The 13,482-nt window shown below is 37.3% G+C and overlaps 1 long non-coding RNA gene across 1 annotated transcript; it reads right to left on the bottom strand.

Annotated features, from left to right (window-relative positions):
- Positions 1-11,912: 11,912 nt before the first annotated feature.
- Positions 11,913-12,598, bottom strand: LOC120146000. The gene is made up of 3 exons (XR_005518169.1): positions 12,534-12,598; positions 12,165-12,230; positions 11,913-11,943 (listed from the first exon to the last, which is right to left on the bottom strand). It is a non-coding gene; the product is annotated as an uncharacterized LOC120146000 (long non-coding RNA).
- Between the last annotated feature and the right edge of the window lie 884 nt (positions 12,599-13,482).

Raw genomic sequence — 13,482 nt, 5'->3', positions numbered from 1 at the left:
AAGGTCATCGTCTCCTTCGAAGAAATAGCAAAAAAAAATTCAAAATCAATAAAAAGTCCCGCAAGAATGACACTAACATGTTTATATTCTATGATAACAATATCAGCAGCGTAAAGCTTATCGTAAATGAGTTTGATCTGGCCAAGAATTCACTAATCGAGAGTTCGCGCTTCTTCTGAGAGTGAAGAGAATGCCTAAAGGTATAGATATTGGCAGTTGAGTGAGCTCCAAACAACTTGGAGACTGCCTTCAAAATATCATTAGCATTCGTGAGGCTAATCAGGTATGGGAGAACTTTTGATGAAACAGTTGAAAGCAGCCACGAGGCAAGCAGCTTGTACTACTGCCGATGAACAAGAAACTGAGGGTTCTAAACCAATAACCACTCCCATGTGTTGATAAATTCATCAGGAGACTGTAAAAAATTGAAAACATATTTCAACAACCTTAAACCATCCATGATCAAAAAGACTTAGTGCTTCCGGAATAAATGTTAGAACCAAAACGCTGATGCCACACTACCAGATACCCTTGAGTTTGGGAAATAGTATTGTTCTCCACACACTGATCATCATCATCATGAACCTCGAAAAACAGAGGTTGAAACTTATACAACCCATCAGAAGTGTGCTTCCCGTGTAGTAACGTAGCATGAGGCTGGGAATCCTTCACAAGGTACTCAGATGAATGAAATTCAACAAAAACATTATTTTTACGAGTCAATTGTGAGATAGAATGTAAGTTTTTCTTTATGGAAGTAACACACAAAAAATTGTCTAACTGCAAAACCCTAGACTTAGTAACCAACTTACCACACTCATTATGAGTGATTGAAACTTCCTCACCATTACCCATAGGAAGAGAGTTGTTACTTGTATAAGGCATGCCAGAGTAAAGATTGGCCCGATCGTTGGAAATGTGATGCGTATCACTAGAATTTGGATACCAACAGACATCTTTATCCATGGTGGAAGCAAAAGCACATGATAACCTCGAACGATACTGTTGCTGTGAGACAAAAGGAATATGAGAAGTCGAAATAATAGGAGCAGATGTAGGATGAGAAAAACTAGCAAACCCATGCGAGGTGTAAGCAGATTTATGGAAAATATAAGCATTAATACCGTCGTTTCCAATTTCAAACTTAGCATTAAAACCACTGGTTCCAACACCCAACGGATAATTAAAGAATAACGAGCCACCTAAAGAGATTCCTTGAAAAACCAAAGTGGCATGAACCCTAAAACCTTGATCAGGTATAACCAAGGGCTTTGAATTCATAGCAGAATATGAGCTTAAACTTTATGTCACATATGGCCTCACAGAAATAACAGAAGGCTTGTATGCACTCAGATTAGGGCTGAGCAACGAAACCGAGAAAACCAAAAAAACTGACACGAACCGAGTAAAATGGTTCGGTTCGGTTTGGCATTATACGGTTCGGTTTAAAGTCTTAATTCTTTTGATTCGGTTCGGTTTAAAGTCTTAATTCTTTTGATTCGGTTCGGTTTGGGTTTTTCATATGGAACTCATTTGTTCCATATTGAACCGAATAGGAAATTTTTTTAAAAAAATTATAGTTTCAACAGATGTTTTCATTGAAAAACCGATAAATCAAACTGAACCGAATTGAAAAACCTGAACCATTAAAAAAACTGAACCGAAAAACCAGTTTTTGTTTTTTCAGTTTTTTAACCATTCGTTTTCGATTTCGGTTTAAATATTGAAAAATTGTTTATTTCGGTTCGGTTCAATTTTTGGTAAAAACCGAATCGAACCGAACTGAATATACCTCTAACTCAGACCATCAACCCAACAAATCTAGCTGGATAAAGCACATGAGTCAAACACCTGAGTAAGAATCATCGGGCTACCGTGAACAAAGTTTATCAATCATCACTCTGACTACCATCGGTGCGAGAGTTCCTCGAGGAATGCCCCTGAACATATGATCAAATCGATAGTAACACGTTTGTACTAAATGCCCATATTTTTCACATAACTGACATTGTGGTTCATTATTAAAACATCCACGACCGCGATCACAGCCACCATCATCACGATTTATCTGAGACGCATCTTTCGATTCAAATGAGAGATGAAACTCGGATGATTTCTTCCTAGCATAACCATCATTCTCATTATGTGAGGCAACATTTGCATGAACCAATGCACTATTATTGAAAAACTCCCTATGCCTTGCTTCACAATCGAGAAATATGTCTGTTAGAGTGGACAAGGTCGTCGTCTCCTTCGAAGCAATTGCAAAAAAAATTCAAAATCAATAAAAAGTCCCACAAGATTGACACTAACATGTTTATATTCTGTGATAACAACATCAGCAACGTAAAGCTTATCGTAAATGAGCTTGATCTGGCCAAGAATTCACTAACCGAGAGTTCGCGCTTCTTCTGAGAGTGAAGAGAATGCCTAAAGGTAGAGATATTGGCACTTGAGTGAGCTCCAAACAACTTGGAGACTGCCTTCAAAATATCACTAGCATTCGTGAGGCTAATCAGGTACAGGAGAAATTTTGATGAAACAGTTGAAAGCAGCCACGAGGCAAGCAGCTTGTACTACTGTCGATGAACAAGAAACTGAGGGTTCTAAACCAATAACCACTCCCATGTGTTGATAAATTCATCAGGAGACTGCAAAAAATCGAAAACATATCTCAACAACCTTAAATCGTCCATGATCAATAAGACTTGGTGCTTCCAGAATAAATGTTAGAACCAAAACGTTGATGCCACACTACCAGAGACCCTTGAGTTTGAGAAAGAGTATTGTTCTCCACACACTGATCATCAACATCATGAACCTCGAAAAATAGAGGTTGAAACTTATACAACCCATCAGAAGTGCGCTTCTCGCGTAGTAACGTAGCATGAGGCTGAGAATCCTTTACAAGGCACTCAGATGAATGAAATTCAACAAAAATATTATTTTCACGAGTCAATTGCGATATAGAAGGTAAGTATTTCTTTATGGAATGAACACACAAAACATTGTCTAACTGCAAAACCCTAGACTTAGTAACCAACTTACCACGCTCAATATGAGTGATTGAAACTTCTTCACCATTACCCATAAGAAGAGAGTTGTTATTTGTATAAGGCATGCCAGACTAAAGATTGGCCCGATCGTTGGTAATGTGATGCGTAGCACTAGAATTTGGATACCAACAAACATCTTTATCCATGGTGGAAGCAAAAGCACATGAGAACCCCAAACGAGACTATTACTATGAGAAAAAAGGTATATTAGAAGTCGAAATAATAGGAGCAGATGTAGGATGAGAAAAACTAGCAAACCCATGCGAGGTGTAAGCAGATTTATGGGAAATATAAGCATTAATACCGTCGTTTCCAATTTCAAACTTAGCATTAAAACCACTTGTTCCAACACCCAACATAGAATTAAAGAATAACGAGCCTCCTAAAGAGTTTCCTTGAAAAACCAAAGCGGTATAAACCCTAAAACCTTGATCAGGTATAACCAAGGGCTTTGAATTCATAGAAGATTATGGGCCTAAACTTTATGTCGCATATGGCCTAACATAAATAGCAGAAGGCTTGTATGCACTCAGACAAGGGCTGAGCAACGAAATCGAGAAAACCGAAAAATCGACACGAACCGAGTAAAATGGTTCGGTTCGGTTTGGCATTATACGGTTCAGTTTTTGGTTCAGTTTAAATTCTCAATTCTTTTGATTCGGTTCGGTTCGAATTTTCCATATGGAACTCATTTGTTCCATATTTAACCGAATAGGCAATTTTTTTAAAAAAATATATATAGTTTCAAGTGATTTTTTCATTGAAAAACTGATAAATCGAACCTAACTTAAAAACCCGTACCGTTAAAAAAACTGAACCAAAAAACCGGTTTCTGTTTTTTCAGTTTTTTAACCATTCAGTTTCGGTTTCGGTTTAAATTTTGAAAAATCGTTTATTTCGGTTTGGTTCAATTTTTGGCAAAAAATCGAACCGAACTGAACACACCTCTTACTCAGACCATCAACCCCAACAAATCCAGATGGATAAAGCACATGAGTCAAAAACCTGAGTAAAAATCATCAGGCTACCGTGAAAAGAGTTTATCAATCATCACTCTGACTACCATCGGTGCGAGAGTTCCTCGAGGAATGCCCCTGAAACGTATGATCAAATCGATAGTAACACTTTTGTACTAAATGCCCATATTTTCCACATAACACACATTGTGGTTCATTATTAAAACATCCACGGCCGCGACCATAGCAACCATCATCACAATTTCTCTGAGACACATCTTTCAATTCAAAGGAGAGATGAAACTCGGATGATTTCTTCCCAGCATAACCATCATTCTCATTATATTAGGCAACATTTGCATGAACCAATGCACTATTATTGTAAAACTCCTTATGCCTTGCTTCACAATCGAGAAATATGTCCGTTAGAGTGGACATGGTCATCGTCTCCTTCGTAGCAATAGCAAAAAAAAATTCAAAATCAATAAAAAGTCCCGCAAGAATGACACTAACATGTTTATATTCTGTGATAACAACATCAGCAGCGTAAAGCTTATTGTAAATGAGCTTGATCGGGCAAAGAATTCACTAACCGAGAGTTCGCGCTTCTTCTGAGGGTGAAGATATTGCCTAAAAGTAGAGATATTGGCACTCGAGTGATCTCCAAACAACTTGGAGACTGCCTTCAAAATATCACTAGAATTCGTGAGGCTAATCAGGTACGGGAGAACTTTTGATGAAACAGTTGAAAGCAACCACGAGGCAAGCAACTTGTACTACTGCCGATGAACAAGAAACTGAGGGTTCTAAACCAATAACCACTCCCATGTGTTGATAAATTCATCAGGAGACTGCAAAAAATCGAAAACATATTTCAACAACCTTAAACAGTCCATGATCAATAAGACTTGGTTCTTCCGGAATAAATGTTAGAACCAAAACGTTGATGCCACACTACCATAGACCCTTGAGTTTGGGAAATAGTATTGTTCTCCACACACTGATCATCAATATCATGAACCTCGAAAAATAGAGGTTGAAACTTATACAACCCCTCAGAAGTGCGCTTCCCACGTAGTAACGTAGCATGAGGCTAGGAATCCTTCACAAGGCACTCAGATGAATGAAATTCAACAAAAAATATTATTTTCACGAGTCAATTGTGAGATAGAAGGTAAGTTTTTCTTTATGGATGGAACAAATAAAACATTGTCTAACTGTAAAACCCTAGACTTAGTAACCAACTTACCACGCTCAATATGAGTGATTGAAACTTCTTCACCATTACCCATAAGAAGAGAGTTGTTACTTGTATAAGGCATGTCAGAGTAAAGATTGGTCCGATCGTTGGTAATGTGATGCGTAGCACTAGAATTTGGATACCAACAGACATCTTTATCCATGGTGGAAGCAAAAGCACATGAGAACCCCGAACGAGACTATTGCTGTGAGACAAAAGGAATATGAGAAGTCGAAATAATTGGTGCAGATGTAGGATGAGAAAAACTAGCAAACCCATGCGAGGTGTAAATAGATTTATGGGAAATATAAGCATTAATATCGTCGTTTCCAATTTCAAACTTAGAATTAAAACCACTGGTTCCAATTCCCAACGGAGAATTAAAGAATAACGAGCCACCTAAAGAGATTCATTGAAAAACCAAAACGGTATGAACCCTAAAACCTTGATCAAGCATAACCAAGGGCTTTGAATTCATAGCAGAATATGGGCCTAAACTTTATGTCACATATGACCTCACAAAAATAGCAGAAGGCTTTTATGCACTCAGACTAGGGCTAAGCAACGAAATCAAGAAAACCGAAAAATTGATACAAACCGAGTAAAATGGTTCGGTTCGGTTTAAATTCTCAATTCTTTTGATTCGGTTCGGTTTGGGTTTTCCATGTGGAACATATTTGTTCCATATTGAACCGAATAGGCAATTTTTTAAAAAAAATATAGTTTCAAGTGATTTTTTCATTGAAAAACCGATAAATCCAACCGAACTGAAAAACCCGTACCGTTAAAAAAACTGAACCGAAAAATTGGTTTCGATTTTTTCAATTTTTTAACCATTCAGTTTCGGTTTCAGTTTAAATTTTGAAAAATATTTATTTCAGTTCGGTTCAATTTTTGGTAAAAAATCAAACCGAACTGAATAGACCTCTAACTCAGACCATCAACCCCAATAAATCCAGCTGGATAAAGCACATGAGTCAAACACCTGAGTAAGAATCGTCGGGCTACCGTGAAAAGAGTTTATCAATCATCACTCTGACTACCATCGGTGCGATAGTTCCTCGAGGAATGCCCCTGAAACGTATGATCAAATCGATAGTAACACTTTTTTACTAGATGCCCATATTTTTCACATAACTGACATTGTGGTTTATTATTAAAACATCCATGGCAGCGACCACATCCACCTTCATCACGATTTCTCTGAGACACATCTTTCGATTCAAAGGTGAGATGAAACTCGGATGATTTATTCCCAGCATAACCATCATTCTCATTATGTTAGGCAATATTTGCATGAACCAATGCACTATTATTGAAAAACTCCTTATGCATTGCTTCACAATCGAGAAATATGTCCGTTAGAGTGGACAAGGTCATCGTCTACTTCGTAGCAATAGCAAAAAAAAAATTCAAAATCAATAAAAAGTCCCGCAAGAATGATACTAACATGTTTATATTATGTGATAACAACATCAGCAGCGTAAAGCTTATCGTAAATGAGCTTGATCTGGCCAAGAATTCACTAACCGAGAGTTCGCGCTTCTTCTGAGAGTGAAGATAATGCCTAAAGGTAGAGATATTGGCACTCGAGTGAGCTCCAAACAACTTGGAGACTGCCTTCAAAATATCACTAGCATTCGTGAGGCTAATCAGGTACGGGAGAACTTTTGATGAAACAGTTGAAAGCAGCCACGAGGCAAGCAGCTTGTACTACTGCCGATGAACAAGAAACTGAAGGTTCTAAACCAATAACCACTCCCATGTGTTGATAAATTCATCAGGAGACTGCAAAAAATCGAAAACATATTTCAACAACCTTAAACTGTCCATGATCAAAAAGTCTTTGTGCATCCGGAATAAATGTTAGAACCAAAACGCTGATGCCACACTACCAGAGACCCTTGAGTTTGGGAAATAGTATTGTTCTCCACACACCGATCATCAATATCATGAACCTCAAAAAACAGAGGTTGAAACTTATACAACCCATCAGAAGTGCGCTTCCCGCGTAGTAACGTAGCATGAGGCTGGGAATCCTTCACAAGGCACTCAGATGAATGAAATTCAACAAAAACATTATTTTCACGAGTCAATTGTGAGATAGAAGGTAAGTTTTTATTTATGGAAGGAACACACAAAACATTGTCTAACTGCAAAACCCTAGACTTAGTAACCAACTTACCACGCTCAATATGAGTGATTGAAACTTCCTCACCATTACCCATAAGAAGAGAGTTGTTACTTGTATAAGGCATGTCAGAGTAAAGATTGGCCCGGTCGTTGGTAATGTGATGTGTAGCACTAAAACTTGGATACCAATAGATATCTTTATCCATGGTGGAAGTAAAATCACATGAGAACCCCGAACGAGACTGTTGCTGTGAGACAAAAGGAATATGAGAAGTCGAAATAATAGGAGCAGATGTAGGATGAGAAAAACTAGCAAACCCATGCGAGGTGTAAGCAGATTTATGGAAAATATAAGCATTAATACCGTCGTTTCCAATTTCAAACTTAGCATTAAAACCACTGGTTCCAACACCTAACAGAGAATTAAAGAATAACGAGCCACCTAAAGAGATTCCTTAAAAAACCAAAGTGACATGAACCCTAAAACCTTGATCAGACATAACCAAGGGCTTTGAATTCATAGCAGAATATGGGCCTAAACTTTATGTCACACATGGCCTCTCAGAAATAGTTGAAGGCTTGTATGCACTCATACTAGGGCTGAGCAACGAAATCGAGAAAATCGAAAAATCGACACGAACTGAGTAAAATGGTTTAGTTCGATTTGGCATTATCCGGTTCGGTTTAAAGTCTCAATTCTTTTGATTCGGTTCGGGTTTTCCGTATGGAACTCATTTGATCCATATTAAACCGAATAGGCAATTTTTTTTTAAAAAAAATATAGTTTCAAGTGATTTTTTCATTGAAAAACCGATAAATCGAACCGAACTGAAAAACCAGAACCGTTAAAAAAATCGAACGGACCCGAAAAAATCGGTTTCAGTTTTTTCGATTTTTTAACCATTCAGTTTCGGTTTAAATTTTTAAAAATCGTTTATTTCGGTTCGATTTAATTTTTGGTAAAAAACCGAACCGAACCGAACTGAATACACTTCTAACTTAGACCATCAACCCCAACAAATCCAACTGAGTAAAGCACATGAGTCAAACACCCGAGTAAAAATCGTCGAGCAACCGTGAACAGAGTTTATCAATCATCACTCTGACTACCATCAGTACTAGAGTTCCTCGAGGAATGCCCCTGAAACGTATGATCAAATCGATAGTAACACTTTTGTACTAGATGCCCATATTTTCCACATAATTGACATTATGGTTCATTATTAAAACATCCACGACCACGACCACATCCACCATCATCACAATTTCTCTTAGACACATCTTTCGATTCAAATGAGAGATGAAACTCGGATGATTTCTTCCCAGCATAACCATCATTCTCATTATGAGAGGCAACATTTGCATGAACCAATGCACTATTATTGAAAAACTCCTTATGCCTTGCTTCACAATCGAGAAATATGTCTGTTGGAGTGGACAAGATCATCGTCTCCTTCGAAGCAATAGCAAAAAAATCAAAATCAATAAACAGTCTCGCAAGAATGACACTAACATGTTTATATTCTGTGATAACAACATCAACAGCGTAAAGCTTATCGTAAATGAGCTTGATCTGGCCAAGAATTCACTAACCGAGAGTTCGAGCTTCTTCTGAGAGTGAAGAGAATGCATAAAGGTAGAGATATTGGCACTCGAGTGAGCCCCAAACAACTTGGAGACTGCCTTCAAAATATCACTAGCATTCGTGAGGCTAATCAGGTACGGGAGAACTTTTGATGAAACAGTTGAAAACAGCCACGAGGCAAGCAGCTTGTACTACTGCCGATGAACAAGAAACTGAGGGTTCTAAACCAATAACCACTCCCATATATTGATAAATTCATCAGGAGACTGCAAAAAATCGAAAACATATTTTAACAACCTTAAACCGTCTATGATCAATAAGACTTGGTGCTTCCGGAATAAATGTTAGAACCAAAACGCTGATGCCACACTACCAGAGACCCTTGAGTTTGGGAAATAGTATTGTTCTCCACACACTGATCATCAACATCATGAACCTCGAAAAACAGAGGTTGAAATTTATACAACCCATCAGAAGTGCGCTTCCCGCGTAGTAACGTAGCATGAGGCTGGGAATACTTCACAAGGCACTCAGATGAGTGAAATTAAACAAAACATTTTCACAAGCATTGTGAGATAGAAGGTAAGTTTTTCTTTATGGAATGAACATACAAAACATTGTCTAACTGCAAAACCCTAGACTTAGTAACCAACTTACCACGCTCAATATGAGTGATTGAAACTTCCTCACCATTACCCATAAGAAGAGAGTTGTTACTTGTATAAGGCATGTCAAGTAAAGATTGGCCCGATCGTTGGTAATGTGATGCGTAGCACTAGAATTTGGATACCAACAAACATCTTTATCCATGGTGAAAGCAAAAGCACATGAGAACCCCGAACGAGACTGTTACTGTGAGACAAAAGGAATATGAGAAGTCGAAATAATAGGAGCAGACGTAGGATGAGAAAAACTAGCAAACCCATGCGAGGTGTAAGCAGATTTATGGAAAATATAAGCATTAATACCGTCGTTTCCAATTTCAAACTTAGCATTAAAACCACTGGTTCCAACACCCAACGGAGAATTAAAGAATAACGAGCCACCTAAAGATATTCCTTAAAAAACCAAAGTGGCATAAACCCTAAAACCTTGATCAGGCATGAACAAGGGCTTTGAATTCATAGCAGAATATGGGCCTAAACTTTATGTCACATATGGCCTCACAGAAATAGCAGAAGGCTTGAATGCACTCAGACTAGGGCTGAGCAATGAAATCGAGAAAACCAAAAAACCGACACAAACCGAGTAAAATGGTTCAGCTCGGTTTGCCATTATACGGTTCGGTTTAAAGTCTCAATTCTTTTGATTCGGTTCAGTTCGGGTTTTCCATATGGAACTCATTTGTTCCATATTGAACTGAATAGGTAATTGTTTTAATAAAAATTATAGTTTCAAGTGATTTTTTTCATTGAAAACCCGATAAATCGAACTGAACCGAATCGAAAAACCAGAACCATTAAAAACACTGAATCTAAAAATCGGTTTCTGTTTTTTTGGTTTTTTAACCATTCGATTTCGGTTGAAATTTTGAAAAATCTATTATTTCAGTTTGGTTCAATTTTTGGAAAAAGGAACCGAACTGAATACACCTCTAAATCAGACCATCAACCCCAACAAATCCAGCTGGATAAAGCACATGAGTCAAACACCTGAGTAAGAATTGTCGGGCTACCGTGAACAGAGTTTATCAATCATCACTACGTGAACAGAGTTTATCAATCATCACTCTACCATCTGTGAGAGAGTTTCTCGAGGAATGCCCCTGAAACGTATGATCAAATCAATAGTAACACTTTTGTACTAGATGCCCATATTTTCCACATAACTGACGTTGTGGTTTATTATTAAAACATCCACGACCGTGACCACATCCACCATCATCACAATTTCTCTGAGACACATATTTCGATTCAAAGGATAGATGAAACTCGGATGATTTCTTCCCAGCATAACCATCATTCTCAATATGTGAGGCAACATTTGCATGAACCAATGCACTATTATTGAAAAACTCCTTATGCCTTGCTTCACAATCGAGAAATATGTCCGTTAGAGTGGACAAGGTCATCGTCTCCTTCGAAGCAATTGCAAAAAAAATTCAAAATCAATAAAAAGTCCCACAAGATTGACACTAACATGTTTATATTCTGTGATAACAACATCAACAGCGTAAAGCTTATCGTAAATGAGCTTGATCTGGCTAAGAATTCACTAACCGAGAGTTCGCGCTTCTTCTGAGAGTGAAGAGAATACCTAAAAGTAGAGATATTGGCACTCGAGTGAGCTCCAAACAACTTGGAGACTGCCTTCAAAATATCACTAGCATTCGTGAGGCTAATCAGGTACGGGAGAACTTTTGATGAAACAGTTGAAAGCAGCCACGAGGCAAGCAACTTGTACTACTACCGATGAACAAGAAACTGAGGGTTCTCAACCAATAACCACTCACATGTGTTGATAAATTCATCAGGAGACTGCAAAAAATCGAAAACATATTTCAACAACCTTAAACCGTCCATGATCAATAAGACTTAGTGCTTCCGGAATAAATGTTAGTCGATGATAAAATTTAAATGTTTTATCCGAACAATAATTCTTTATTTAAAAGTAAAATCTCTATAATTGTTAACGTTTTATAAGCAATTCGAGTCACCATCAGTAGTTTACATTCAAACAATGTGGTTTTAAAATGAATTTTGTTAACAAATATTTAACATTAAAATTTCGATCAACTATTACTGTTTTCATTGGTTGATGATATAATTAAAAACTTATTTAATTAGGATTAACGAGTGGGGACGAGAAGACAAGTTGGGTTGAGCAGCAACTTGGAAGATACGTCCAAGAAACTCGCGTGGTGGGAGAGTGTGACACGGATATAATTAAAATAACCCATGAAAGGGGAGCAATTCTAGAAGCACATTATAAGGTCAGTTGAAACAACCTATAATCGATTCCTTCCATATGATCCTACAAAACAAATACGTATTGCCGGACGCAGGATTTATTTTATATTAGGACACTAATTTGTTTTATAAGAAATGAAGGCAATATAAGAAATTTCATACTCCGAGAATAAGAAAACAACAATAACTGCATCAGATAACACTTAGGAACAGAGACGTTGAATCAATGTTAATCTCCTAAATCAACAAGTTCATAATTCATACTCAAAATGATCAAAACTTAACTGTATGGGGTGACATACTGTCGGAGGAAAGCAACGGACATCCAATGGCATCCCTAATATAGTTTTCCTGCAATAAAATGCAACCTTGAGATATTATACACAGTACACTGCAAATTAAGACGTACGAGAAGTTGAGCATTCGCATGACTATCAACAACGCAACTCCACCACTAACTTGAGGACTAGCACTATTCATCAGGCAACAAAAATCTTACACAAAGATACGATAACAGCTCGCAGAAACTGTCACTCATGCACAAGTACGTCGATACACAGCTTCATTCGATGAAAAAATCCGACAGAGATTTAGCCAATCATTGATTAGCAAGTACAACAGATCCGTCGGTGGATTTATTAAGTCAAAACTTACCTGTGAGTTCAATATTTGATGGATGACCCACTTGTCTTCATCCAATGACTCAAAGTAGACCCCCACCATATCTGTCTGCTCAAGACCAGCTTTCTTCTGTGTTTTATGAATTCTATTAACAACCTGCAATAAATTGAGTTAAAATGTCGAATGTCAGAAAATATTACCAAAAAATATTCAACTGGCTTTCTCCATAATAAAAAACAAATCTAGTTAACCAGAATCTGGTATATCAACAAATATGTCATCGTATTTCAACAAACAGAATTGCTAATCAAAAGGAATAGAAAGAAGATTACTAAGTACAACATCCTTTTGAATTAGAATTAACGATGCTATTAGCACCATGTTTATCTACCTCACGTGCAATGCCAGCTTCAAACAATGATTCATCTGGCCGTAAATCCAAAACCATCAAAACATCACCTGACATAAATCCAAAACATCACCATGTTTATCTACCTCAGATGCTCTAGTCCTCCTTCCTATGTCCTTCATGTTTCTGATATAAACATGTAGGACATGAAGGGGGTCTCTAATGAGGTCTTTCTTTTATAAAAAAAGAAAAAGAAAAGAGTTATCAGAAGCATACGTGTAATAGTAGTATTAGTCTTATTTGTTTAGGAGTCTTTTATGAAAGATAAGTCTTAGGAGTCTTTGTAACCTAGATAGAAGTTTATCTTTAGAAAGAAAAGTCCTATAAGAAGTCAGCAACTCGGTCTATTTAAACTGTAATCTCCCACTTCAATTTTAGATATTTTGCATTAACTCAATTATTCTGTCCTCCTCTTGATTTATTCTCTTAGTATTACTACAAAAGTATTTTCATAACAACAGTTTATGGAAAGACAGATACTTTTCCATTTCAATAGGAATAAATCACCAATCAGAATGACATTAATAATCCTCACCATCTCCAGCTGCATCCATCTCTTTATCTGTCATGCCA

This window comes from Hibiscus syriacus, unplaced genomic scaffold (genome assembly GCF_006381635.1).
Source record: "Hibiscus syriacus cultivar Baekdansim isolate YM2019G1 unplaced genomic scaffold, ASM638163v2 tig00110895_pilon, whole genome shotgun sequence".
Classification (NCBI taxonomy): Eukaryota; Viridiplantae; Streptophyta; class Magnoliopsida; order Malvales; family Malvaceae; genus Hibiscus; species Hibiscus syriacus.
The sequence above is the reverse complement of the archived record's forward strand: the minus strand, read 5'-3'. Positions and strand labels throughout refer to the sequence as shown.